Source organism: Pan troglodytes, chromosome 19 (assembly GCF_028858775.2).
Source record: "Pan troglodytes isolate AG18354 chromosome 19, NHGRI_mPanTro3-v2.0_pri, whole genome shotgun sequence".
NCBI classification, from domain to species: Eukaryota; Metazoa; Chordata; class Mammalia; order Primates; family Hominidae; genus Pan; species Pan troglodytes.
In genome coordinates this window covers 27,789,894-27,803,568 of record NC_072417.2, presented here as the reverse complement: position 1 = coordinate 27,803,568, position 13,675 = coordinate 27,789,894, and the positions used below count along the sequence as shown (strand labels likewise).

General features: G+C 48.1%; 1 protein-coding gene across 2 annotated transcripts in view; it reads left to right on the top strand.

The window, feature by feature from the left end:
- Positions 1-6,760: 6,760 nt before the first annotated feature.
- RARA (retinoic acid receptor alpha) overlaps positions 6,761-13,675 on the top strand; it is a 48,613-nt gene continuing 41,698 nt past the window's right edge. The window contains exon 1 of one of the 2 annotated variants that reach the window (XM_016931848.4): positions 6,761-6,975. The gene's annotated coding sequence lies outside the window, so the exon portion shown is untranslated. The remainder of the gene's footprint in view (positions 6,976-13,675) is intronic. The other variant, XM_063799610.1, reaches the window with a different exon arrangement.

Sequence of the window (13,675 nt, the reverse complement as noted above, 5' to 3'; positions counted from 1 at the left end):
ACTTGATATGTGTACAAGTGATCTGTTGGCCACTGTTTCATTCATCCTGACCACTGTATCCATGTAATGTGATCTGAGCTACAACAGGTGGTATGGGATAGAGGCAAGGAAAGCAGAGAGAGCCCTCTGAAATGAACAGTACCCACTGGTGTGTGTAGCACAAGATAGTCTGTAGGCATGAGTCTGAATGTTGTTCTCACACTCCTTTACTAGAGTATTCGTTCCCTCTGAAGGTAGTTTGAACATGGAAACACAGTTCTATACCTAGAAGGTTGGAAAGTGTCTGGGACTATAAGGGTTAACATGCATAATTGCAAAGATTGTCCGAAGGCTGATGGAAAGCAGAGACTGAATGGGATTGAGAACAGATGCGAAGCTTGATTTAAATTACATTTTATTGGATGCTGCAGCCTTAAGAGACGTGACTGCTTTACAGTTTGTTTCCACACTGTGGGCAGCTGCTGTCTGTTCTGTGTCCACAGTAGGATCCTGCCCAATAAGGAGCAGCCTCCCCACCTCGTTGTGTTTGAGGCTTGGCGCCTTCCTCTTAACTGTAGGGCTTGAGTCAGGAACATGGCTTGACTCGCAGTGGGGCTGCTATGTATCCTCCCTGGCTTCCAGCCAAAATCACATTGGTAGATTCAAAGGGGCCAAATTTCTTTCCCCTCTATCTTTCCCTTTCCCCTGGTTTTGGAAATAGAGTTTTCTGTCTACTGATTTGTTAGTTTCCTTTTCTTCTCCCCTCACTGTCAATTTCTAGGTCATTGCTGCTCTTAAGACTTTAGCAGTTGGAACAGGGTTGGTTCTGTCAATGATGCATGAAGCAGACTTAGTGTCCCTGCTTGGCTTCTGCTGCCCTTGTGGGAGCAAAAGCTGATATATGTTTGTCAGTAAAGTCTTAAGTGTAATTCAGACTGCTGAGGAAGAAAGCCCTTTCCTTGCTGGCTTTTCTCCCTGAAGCTGAGAGCTTCAGGAAGGTGGTAGGAGTTTTAGTGGGATGGGATGGGATGGGCTTGTGGTTAGCAGTTTTTGCCAGGATCATAGGCTGCTTCACTTAGAGTAGTGGCAAAGATGCTGACCTACATTCTTCCTTTTGAAGGTGATGGAGTGTGTGTCTATATCCTGGTTTATCTCTCTCCCCCACCCCAAGGAAGCTGATTAAGCTTCCATAGAGTGTTGGGTATTGCCATGGAAAGAGCATAGACAAAATAAATAGGTGTGTGTTTCAACCCCAGAGCTGCCACAGACGTTTCTGGCTCAATGGAGACTTGCCTGTGGCTAGCTAACTCTGCAAGAATGTGTGAGGTCCAGGCTGGGCGTGGTGGCTCACGCCTGTAATCCAGCACTTTGGGAGGCCGAGGCGGGCGGATCACCTGAGGTCAGGAGTTTGAGACCAGTCTGGCCAACATGGCGAAACCCTGTCTCTACTAAAATAAATTAGCCAGGCATTGTGGTGTGTTGCTGTAATTCCAGCTACTGGGAGGCTGAGGCAGGAGAATCGCTTCAACCTGGGAGGCAGAGGTTGCAGTGAGCCGAGATCGCGCCATTGCACTCCAGCTTGGGCAGCAGAATGAGACTGTCTCAAAAAGAAAAAAAAAAATGCTGGGTGTGATGGCTCATGCCTGTAATCCCAGCACTTTGTGGGGCCAAGGCGGGCTGATCACTTAAGGGTCAGGAGTTCAAGACCAGTCTGGCCAACATGGCGAAACCCCGTCTCTACTAAAAGTACAAAAATTCACTGGGTGCCATGGTACACACCTATAATCACAGCTACTTGGGAGGCTGAGACAGGAGAATTGCTTGAGCCTGGGAGGTGGAGGTTGCAGTGAGATGAGATCATGCCACTGTACTCCAGCCTGGGTGACAGAGTGAGACTCTGTCTCAAAAAAAATGTGTGAGGTCTAAGCTACCCAGAGATCAAAAAGTTGGCAGAGCCTTATTCTCTCTGCGCCCCCCCTTTTGCATTGCTCCCTACCTTTACTAAGTGTCCCTTTGAATATACATCAAGCCAGGTGTGGTGGCTCATGCCTGTAATGCCAACACTTTGGGAGGAGGCAGCAGCGGGAGGATTACTTGAAGTCAGGAGCTTGAGACCAGCTTGGGCAACATAGTGAGACCCGCTTACCCTTCTCTACCAAAAAAATATTAAAAATTAGCTGGGCATGGTGGCATGCACCTGTAGTCCTAGCTACTTGGGAAGCTGAGATGGGAGGATGCTTTGAGCCCAGGAGTTCAACTCGGCATGGGCTATGATCACACCACTGCATTACATCCTGGGTGACAGAGCGAGACCCTTTCTCTGTAAAAGACAGAAAGCAGATACACCAATAAGAATGAGAAGTTGGGAATAAGATGTGACTTAGGTTTTATATATATATTATATATATAATATACATATAATATATATAATATACATATAATATATATAATATACATATAATATATAATATACATATAATATATATAATATACATATAATATATATAATATACATATAATATATAATATACATATAATATATATAATATACATATTATATATAATATACATATTATATACATAATATACATATTATATATATAATATACATATTATATACATAATATACATATTATATATAAAATATACATATTATATATAATATACATATTATATACATAATATACATATTATCTATATAATATACATATTATATATAATATACATATTATATACATAATATACATATTATCTATATAATATACATATTATATATAATATACATATTATCTATATAATATACATATTATATATAATATACATATTATCTATATAATATACATATTATCTATAATATACATATTATATATATAATATACATATTATATATATAATATACATATATATAATATACATATTATGTTATATACATATTATATATAATATACATATTATATATATTATATACATATTATATATATTATATACATATTATATATTATATACATATTATATATATTATATACATATTATATACATATTATATATTATATACATATTATATATATTATATACATATTATATATATTATATACATATATATTATATAATATGTATTATATACATATATATTATATAATATGTATTATATACATATTATATATATTATATAATATGTATTATATACATATTATATATATTATATAATATGTATTATATACATATTATATATATTATATAATATGTATTATATACATATTATATATATTATATAATATGTATTATATACATATTATATATATTATATAATATGTATTATAATACATATTATATATATTATATAATATGTATTATATACATATTATATATATTATATAATATGTATTATATACATATTATATATATTATATAATATGTATTATATACATATTATATATATTATATAATATGTATTATATACATATTATATATATTATATAATATGTATTATATACATATTATATATATTATATAATATGTATTATATACATATTATATATATTATATAATATGTATTATATACATATTATATATATTATATAATATGTATTATATACATATTATATATATATATATATTTTTTTTTAGATGGAGTCTCACTCTGTCACCCAGGCTGGAGCAGTGGCGCGATCTCTGTTCATTGCAAGCTCTGCCTCCCGGGTTCACACCATTCTCCTGCCTCATCCTCCTGAGTAGCTGGGATTACAGGCACCCGCCACCATGCCCGGCTAATTTTTTTGTATTTTTAGTAAAGATGGGGTTTCACTGTGTTAGCCAGGATGATCTCAATCTCTTGACCTCGTGATCCGCCCGCCTCGGCCTCCCAAAGTGCTGGGATTAGAGGCTTGAGCCACCATGCCTGGCCGGTTATATATTTTTTAAATATCTTGAGATGTGTTACCTTGACTGCTGAGGGAGGACAAAAGAGATCCAAGATTGAAATTTTATTTACATTTGTATCTGTGCCTAGCAATTAGTATAGTGCCTAATACCTGGTAGGTACTCAATAGTTGTTTAACAGATAAGTGAACCAAATAAGATGCTGCCTTTCCCTCCGTGGTGAGAACAGTTCTAAGCTGAAGGTAAACGTTGGTGGTACTTTTGCACAGAGGTGGAGCAGGCCCCTGCATAAGAAGGGTGCTCTGTCTTACAAAATGTGTCTTGGCACAGTTTTGGAGCATTTATTAGCCTCACAGATGCATTCCAATCACTCCCTCTGATGTAGTGGCATTTTGCTTGAGGCAACTTCCATGTTGCTGGTGGGACGCTTTGGCTATGAGGGGAAGAGTCTTATCTACAGGCTGTGAAGAGGGCTGCCTGTCTGGATGTTACTCAGTGTGGCTAGATTGGCCAGAAGCTGGGTCTGTAGGTAAGGGTTTAGGGAGGAGCCCACCTTTGATGTCCCTCTTTTTAACTTGGGGCAAGTTGTGATCTCAGGTTCTTCCTGAAAAGATAAGGTACCTTCTAAGATACTTTCTCTTAAGCTACAAACAGTGCAGGTCTTCCTCTTAGAAGAGGTGTGTTCCGTAAGGGGAGAAGGTGTGCCCTCTGGCCTCCCCTTGATTTTCAACCCCAGCCCCAAGGCACTGGCAGTGGAAGTTAATTGGGTGCAAGGGGCTTGGGTAAAGGCTGAAGACTGGTGAAAGGAGAGAGCCAGCTTCGTTTTTTAAAAAGCTCTAATTGAGTTCTGAATCAGCCTCACTCCCTTTGATCCCTCCTCTGTTTCCCACACTGCCTGAAAGAGCTAGATCAGCACTTTATAACAAGGGTGCGCCTGCTCCCCGCACCGCCCCCCGCTCCTGACGCTCTCTGCTGCCGCCATCCACTGCTTGTCTCCTTCAGTTAAGATAATGAAGATGCTGAGAGATAAAATGTGTATTTAATAAGGGTGGGGGTAGGGAGGCGGAAAGGGGCAACCAGGGCCTTCCCTAGTTTGGGGCCTCGCCAAGACTTAAGCTGAAAGCAAAGCTAGAGTAAGACTTGGCCCCAGGGTGTGGGGGTTTCTGGGCCTCAATCCAGCTGACTTCACTGCCTGCTGTTTGCCCTAAATTCCCCCACCTCCACCCTCTCACCCCCACACTGCTTTCTTCTTGCTCCCAATGGGAAAAAGGACTCTTGCTTCAACTTTCTTTTCAGCTGGTAACTTGGCCTTTGGTGCGGTGCCCCCCACCCCAGTGTCAGCTGCAAGGTCGGGCTAGGGCAGCCCCCTCTAGCCTAGGCCTGTAGAAGCTGTGGGTTCACAGTGGGGGGTGAAAAAGCTGGAGTTAATGAAGACCAGCTGCTAGTCTGGGTTCTGCCTACAGCTAGCTGGAGGCCAGCCTTTGGTGGTGGTGATGGGGGGGTGGGGTGACCTCCATCCATGGGCACAAGGATATCCTGTGACAGCTAGGCTTGTGCTTCTCTCTGAGCTTAGTTTTATCCTTAGTTTATAAGAGAGTATCTGTTTCCTTCTTCCCCTACTCCTCTCCTCCCCAAATAACACTCAGCTCTTATTGAACTTTATAACTGTAGTGGTGGCCCAGCTGAGATCTGAGGATCTCCAGACCCTTTTGTAAACACTCATTAACTGCCTGGGAAGAACGAAGAGCCCTGTTTAACAGCTGGGAGAGAACTGAGGCACATTAGGGTGAAAGGTTTGACCTAAACTCACCCCATGGACTCCACCCTGGGGCCTTCCATCCTTAGTCCAGCTCCTTTACTCAGTTCTTCCTGCAAGACAGAGGTGGAGGCATTGCTGGTGTCTTCTCCCCTTCTAGGGAGAGGCCATGCCCTCTCCCCTCAAGTCTGTCGCTGACTTCCTCTGGCCCTTCCCCTCATGACGTTTTCCCTGCTCTGCTGCTAGAGATATGTGCAACTCTCCTTGCAAAATGTTCTCAATCCACAACTTCAGAATTCTTATCCAGCTTTCTCTTGCCCATCTAGCCCACCAAATCTGAATTCTCCCTTTTGAGCTACTGAGAAGACTGGCTATACTAAACTGAATCAGTGACCTTGAAGTTGATCTGCTGTATTGAGGTCCCTCTGCCCCTATATTTATCCTAAATGGTATCTAGGAAAATATTCTCTCTTTAACTTGTTTATTCTGGTCATAAAGATTCGGGACATTACTGAGGGCTGGGTAGGGGCACTAGTTGACCTCTAGGTTCTACGTCCTGTTCTTCCACTGACAATTACCATTTCCAGTAATAGATGTAACCCAAAGTTCTTTTTTGTTTTTTTCTCCTTCCCTAACCCCACCTGTTTATACTCTTGCCTATATATGTATATTTGCAGACCCCACACATTCCCAGATACACATACATTGGTCCTACATGTTTCCCCTGTTTCCAGCTGCCATCTAAGTGAGCCTGCACTTTTTACATGCTGAAAATCTTTTTTCACATTCTATGGCCTCCTAGGCCCTTGGGAATAATTGGGAGGGATGAAGGGACTCCTGCAGTCCATGAGGAAGAGGACAGAAGTGAGCGCCCAACCAAAATAAATGCTCCCTTTCCAAAATCTCTAGCTGAATGTCTTAGCAGGAGTGGCAGGGAAAGAGATCTTAACCCCACCTCCAGCACCAAAACCTAAATCCATCTGCTCAGGGCAGGCAGGAAGAAATGTCTATTTTCTCCTGTTTCAGGTCATCCTATCCTCGAGTTATCCATATGCTGTGTATTTGAGACAGGGAACTGTTCCTGTCCCCAGCCGATGACCAGACGCCCATCTTTCTTCCAGTGGGTTATTTCTCCCCCATCAGTCCTTCGCTCTGCGCCCGCTGACCCAGTCGGGGCTGGCTGGTGGAAGAGGGCGGGGAGAGCCTTCTAGTTGGCGAGTGGGCTTTAGGACCCAACGGGAACCCGTGCCTCTTGCAGCAGCCTAACCCAGAAGCAGGGGGGAATCCTGAATCGAGCTGAGAGGGGTTCCCCGGTTCTCCTGGGAACCCCATCGCCCCCCTGCCAGCACACACCTGAGCAGGTAGGACCATGCACACCCCTTCCCAATTCTTTGGCCGCCTTTGACCCCGGCCTCTGCTTCTGATCTAGCCATTTCCTTCTCGCCAGTTCTGGCTTTCCCCATCCCTCCTCTCCCGTCGCTCACTGTAGTCCTGGGAGGTGGGAGCCTGGGAACAGTGGGGTGTCTGAAAGCTCAGAGCCCTCTGCACCCTCCAGCACCCTTCCTGCATTTCTCCTGAGGCAGTTCCCGTTCTCTAGATAAGAGTGGGGAGTAGGGGGAAGGTCTGCCCAGGCCCCACGCCCTTGCACCCTCCTTTGCGGTATTGCCTAATACCCCTTCCCCCACCTCACCTAGACTGGAGAATTGGCAAGTGCTGAGGTAACAGAGAGAGGAGAGAGCCAGAGAGGGACCTGAGCTTTCCCAAGGGATTTCTTTCTTGCTTCCTCACCCAAAGAGCTCAGGACTTTGCCCCTACTCCCTACACACCTCGTAGGGGAACTAATGTCCCCTTCCAGGTTCATCTCACACTTGGGTGGCTAAAGGCTTTGCTAGAGGGTAGTGGAGGTTGTGAGCATTTTGGTGAGCTTTTCCTCTAGGAAAGTTCTTTCAGCTTAGAGCCCCCATCCATGTCAACATCTCAACACCTGCTGCAGAAGCCCCCCGACCCCACCCGTGTGTGTGTGTGTGTGTGTGTGTAGGGACAATGTGGTTGTAAGATCTAGAAGCTTTGGATAGAGGTGGCTGCATGCATTGAAGGGGAGGGATACCAGAGTGTGGCCCAGGCCAGAACAGGCTCAGTCCAGATGGCTAGGGAAGGGGGTGTGGACCAGATTGAGGAGGTCACCCAGCCTTGCCAGCTCCCTGAGCTCCTTGGCTTTCAGAATCTCAGGTTCCTGGTGTTTCTCTAGAGCTACAAGGTCCCCAAGCTTCTGCCCCGCTACAGGCTCTCTGGGAGAGGGCTAGATGGCACCTACTGTTTACAGTGGCTTATTTTTCTCTCCTGTGGTGGGCAGACAGGCCCTGCTCTCTGAAGATCTAGGGCATGTCATTCTGGTTTGGTGGGTTTACAGGAAGGGTGTACACCTTGTCTGAGTTACCATGTGTGAGTGTGTGTCTTGCTTCTGGGGGTAGTAGACTGGGGAGGGGGGTGATAGAAGAGACTGGTCACACTGAGGGAACTCCTCTAGCAATCAATGTATGATAGGAATGGGTGGCATGTCCCCATCTGGTAGCTCTGTCTAGGTGTGGGGTGTGCTCTGCATTCTTCCATGGCTCCCCGGGTCCCCTAAAGGTTGGTTTTAGAGGACAGGGTGGATAATGAATTGGCTTCAGACTTCGTTCTGGTCTTGATCCAACAAGGAAAGTAGAGATTCTGACTGTGAGCAGTGGACTAGGAATCAGAGGCCTGAACTGGAGACTTAGACTGGTTACTTAACTATATGTGTTTATATAGGTCTTCCCCTTCGCTAAGCCTCAGTTTCTCCATTTGTAAAAATGGCTATCAGTAGCAAGCAGGGACATTGCCACTAAAACCACACAGACAATGTATCGTAAAGCTCACTGCAAACGGTAGTAATGGCTGGGGGAATCTAGGATGGAATCCTCTTCCTAAATCTAGGTCAATCTCTCTGCCTTTAGTTTTCTTCCCCCATCCTTTGCCCATCTGGGGGATGGAGGAACTAGGCAGGGTTATTGCCCCGGTTACTGCAGAATTCCCCTAATGCAGGTTGTAGCTGTTACCAGAGCACCTGTGGTCACAGAGTACAGATCTCTCCACCAGGCATTTCTTCCTCTGGGGCCCCATACTTGCTCCCCTGAGCCATGTCTCCACCTTCCTTCTGCCATCCCTGCTTGGCGTCCTTGTCTCTCTCTCCCCTGCCCAGTGGCCTCCTTGTCCGGCTCACTGGGCAGGAGCCCTAATCGGATTCGACAGCTGAGATATGTGTGGCGGCTAAGAGCAGGCAGGAGGGAAGCCAGTGGGAGGATGGTATGAGGACTGCCCCTGGCACTGCCCCGGCCTCCCAAGCACCACCTTGGGTCTGCTGATTTCTTACTTGGCTTGGCCCCAAGGAAGGGGTGCCAGAGGAAGCTCAGGAATGAACAGGCTGGGGTCTGGAGACTAGGAGAGGAGGAAACACACCAAGGTCCTCAGGACCTGGTTGATATTCGATGACCTTAATGTCAGTGTCTCTGACTCTGACAAGGAGGAAAGGACAGCGATGAGCCAGGCTGACCCCCGCCACCCCATTCCCATAGCCCCACTTTCTTCTCTCTTCTTGTTCAGAAATGTTTCACTTTGCCTCATCTAGCCCCTTTGGCCAGTACCTCCTTGTGGGTCACATCTGGGAGCTTCTGGGGGTGCCACATGTCTGCCTCAATCTGGGCTGTTTCCTCCCCTCCAAGGTATTTCACTGTCTCTGGGCTGGGCGCCAGGACTCCTGGGTTTCCCGCCTGCCTGTGGTGCAGGGCTCCCCTGCAGGGCTCCAGAGAGTCGCTTAGCTGGTTTCCTTCCTCCTTTGTGGGGAGGGCCTTCCCCTAGGGCTGGGAGGTGTCAGGAATCCCAGGTGGGACAGGGGTGGGGGCACAGTAGCCTCTGGCACTGTAGCACCCCAGCTTCTCCCTCCTAGCCTCTGACTCAGCTTGGGGGCAGCACATGCCCAGCCTGGCAGGCATGGCCTATTCTTGCCTCCAGGCTTCTCTCTTTACAGAAGCCTACATCTCCTGCTCTCATTTTTTAGTTTTTTTCCCCATGATATCTGCGGGTGGCTAGTGAAATCCCTGGTTTTGGGGAGCAAGGGACTAACATAATTGAGGCTGGGGCACTATTTTGTCTTCCTTCCAGTTGGGCCAGGATGAAGGAGACTGTCACAAACTTCCCCAAGCCAATTCCTTCTGCCCTCAAAAGACCAGTCAGTGGAGCCAGGCCCTGCCCTCTGGGTGCCCACAATGTGGTTGGCACTGATTTGTCAGAAATTGGGAAGGTTTCCCTCTAGACCGCTTGCCTCCTTTCTCCTCCTCCCGCAGGGTAGGGGCAGCTCTGTGATTGCAGGCACTTATGGGCAGGCCTCCCCCTAGGGAAGGGGTGTGGGATGCCCCCAGGATGGCCAAGTTGGCGCTAGCCCCAGGCTGGAGTGCTGGACATGATTCTGACCTGGGAGTTAGTGGGGGTAAGGCAGGGCATGGGCCTCCCTGCCCCCCTCATTTCCTGCTCTTTGGGCAGCTGTGGGCGAGAAAGGCTGCAGGGACTATTTTTAGTTGGTCAGTCCCCTGGCAGGAGGGACGTGCAGAAAAGCACGGGGCAGGCAGAGGGGCTGGCCAAGGTGAGGGTAAGCAGGCAGGCAGAGGAGTGAGGAAGGGCCAGAGGGGCAGAAGACAGCAAGGAGGCATGGGGAGCAGGGGCAGGACCTTACCCAGAGGGGCCTGACCCAGGTAGATGGGCCGGGCTGGACTGGGTGGAAGAGTCCTGGCACCCTACAGGGTTTTCTTTATCCAGCTGGACTCAGAGCTGGAAGGGGTTTTAGAGGCTACCTAGGCAATCCCTTCCCCTTGCAGAGAAGGAAACTGAGGCCTAGAGAGAACACTCAATCAGTCATTGGCTGTGTTGAGACCTGAACCCAGGCCCTCCCTTTGCACCATTTTTCTGTTGTCATGGTTCCTCACCACACCTCAGTGTGCTCCCCTCCCCTACTGCAGCAAGGAGGACCATGAGCCAGGCACACCTGGTCCATTTTCCCATCTGCTTTTTTGTGCAGGGTCTCTGAAAATCCCAGCTTGGTTTGTTTATAAGTCTCCATGTGGAAAGAGTCTGTGTCCAGGCTAGAAGGAGGTCAGAGTTGGGTTTGTTTGGGTGGCCTGTGGCCACTGGTGTGAATGGAGCTGCTGGACAGGCTCCAGCAGGCTCACAGGCTGGTGAGCTGTGGGGCTAGGAGACACCTTACAGAAGGGACGTCCAGACTCCCCAGAGCCCTTTGTGAGCCCTCCTCCTGCCCTGCCCAGGACCTGTGGGTCATGGTGGTTGTTTGCCCATCTCCCCAACAAAAGAAGGGAGCAGGGCTGAGGAGTGGGGAGATTACAACTGGCTTCTGATCGCTAGTCAGAAGGAGGCCCCCTCTAAGGCCTGGAGGCAGGGAAAGTTGGGGCAAGTTGGGGTGTGTATGGGGAGAAAACTCAATGGAGAATTGTGGTCCCTCAGAATTCAGTCTGCTTTCTGTCTTCTGCCTCAGGCTCTCCCCACAGGCCACCATGCTGCACAGCTGCAGGGGGAACCATTCCATAGACTATGATGTGAATGGCACCCCCTGGGGTTGTTCAAGGCCCTGCCTGTGTAGCCACACATGGTGCATCTGTCTCCCACCTTCTTCCTACAAATTAGTTCAGACCCACCTGGAAGGAGGTGTTCCAGACAGGCCTTAATCCAACACCCTCTCCCCTACCCTGCCTCATGCCACTCAACATCTCCTATTCCTCTGCTGCCCACCCCCAACGCACCAAGCAAGTCATGGTGCACCACCAATTGTGGTTCAGGAGCCCCTCCCCTTCTCTCCACGCAGTTTCTGTGCCTCTTGGGGGCTGATTTATCATACCCCCCATCAGGCCTACTGCGGTGTGTGAGAAATCAATAGTGCAAATGGATTGAGGCTGTTTAGCCTGTCAACTCTCCTTGGGCCCCACCAACTCTTCTGGGACTTGCGGAGTTGCTCAGTCCCCTTCTGGCTCAACATACACATATTTAGTGGTTGTAGCCAGAGCACTGAGCACAGGAATTATTCTTTCTGTTGGTCTCTGTCTCATTCTCTCTCATATACTAGGCTGATCTTAACATGACAAATACTCTTGAACATTTATTTTCTAGCTTGGGTGGAGGGGCTTAATAAGGGCAGTAGGCTGCCAGCCAGAGGTAGGAAGGGAGGCAGGTGGGTGAGGGATACGGCGGGTGGAGGGGTGGGGTGGGGGTGGGGACTAGCTGGGGAAGGGATTGGGTGACAGCCCACCCCATCAGCTCTGGTAACTCAATCCCTGCACCCCACCCTCCCAATTTCCCTCCTGCTCAACAACTTCAGCAGCTGCTGGCAGAAGCAAGGCTGGCAGAAGTGTGTTTGAGTGCATGTGTATATGGGGGGAGAGGGTGAGAGGGGCTGTGGGGGCAGGGAGTGCTGCCAGGACATGTTAAAGGAGACTCACAGCCTGGGTACAACTTGGGTGGCAGGAGGAGGTGGGGCAGGTGGGAGAGTGGGTGGTGAGTGATGGGCAGGCTGCAGTGGGGGCAGGGCAGCCCAGGGGTCTCACAAAACTTGTTGGCACTGGAGCGGGGCCTGGTGTGGTGGGGGTGGGCAGTGGTGAGGGGGCAGGGGCTGGCACAGACATTGCTGGCCCCAGAATGCTGAGGCCCATTCTTTGCCAGGGGGCGCATGTAACCATGGAGGGACAGTCTGCCCCTGTCTCCAATCCTTGGGCTGTGCCTGCTGGGCATCACAGTCTTGGTGGTGACTAAGTCACTTCTGTCCTGGGGCTGGCAAGGTGCCAGGCTCAGCTCTTCTCGGTAGGTGAGTCACTGCCCTGGCATCTCCCCCGGATGCAGCTGAGTCACCCAGCCATGCCTGCTAGGCAGGTGGGCACCAGGCTTGTGGTGGGGGTGGAGGGCTATGTGTGCAGCCCCCAGTGTCTTCTCTGATCTCTCTCTGGCATGTCCTGGCCCCACCCATAAACCTGCAGAGCCAGGCAAGGATGGCGCTTCTCCCTTGTGATCCACTAAGGGGTGAAGGAAAAGGTAGCAGGGCACAGAGTGGAGTGATATATGTTTGATTTGGAGTAAGTAGGGGAGGAAAGAGTTGAGGAGGGAACATTGATTGGGTTATATATATATATATGCATATATATATACACACACACACACACACACACATATTTATTTATTTTAACAAAAAAGACACAGGGTCTTGCTATGTTGCCCAGACAGGTCTTGAACTCCTGGAGTCAAGCAACTCCTGGCGTCCCATGTTGGCCTCCCAAAGTGCTAGAATTAAAGGTGTGAGCCACCATACCTGGCCTGGGTTTGAATCCCAGCCCTGCCATTGACAAGCTGTATGACATTGAGGAAGGCAATTTTCTTTTTGAGCCTCAGTTTTTTCATCTCTACAATGGCAACAGGAGCCTGCCCCTTCAGGACTGTGAGAATCAAATGGAGTGGGACTATTAAGGTACTTGTGGGAGGAGCTCCTTTTGGGATGAGCTAGGAGGCTTGGGAGGGGAAGAGGAGTCAGCTGGAGCTGGTTCCAACAAACTCCCGCACCATGGTCTTGGAGGGCCAATTGCTTCTCATCATCTCTTCGGACTATCACTTAATGCTGTTCTTCAGGAGTTTCCACAGGCTGTGAGAAGACAGCCTTGTTGTACTAGAAGTGTGGGCCCTCCTAGGGTGTCTCAGAGCTATATTTTATCTCTTTTGACTACTGAGAACTGCCACTGGCCCTGGTACCTGTCCAGACTCTCTTCCTTCACTTCCTCTAGTTTGAAGAGGGATGGGGCTCAGACTCCTCCCCCAGCCTATCTCCTGTGTGCAGGGAAACAGTAGGCCCCAAGGAGTGTCCTTCCTAGAGTGAGGCGCCCCGAGCCTGTGGCTTTTCTCTCTCTGCTAGTTTCCTGCTGCTCCCTGGGTACCCTTCTCTCCTCCTGCATCAGAGTCCCTGGTGGGGGGGTGGGGGGGGTGGGGGGGTGGAAGCCC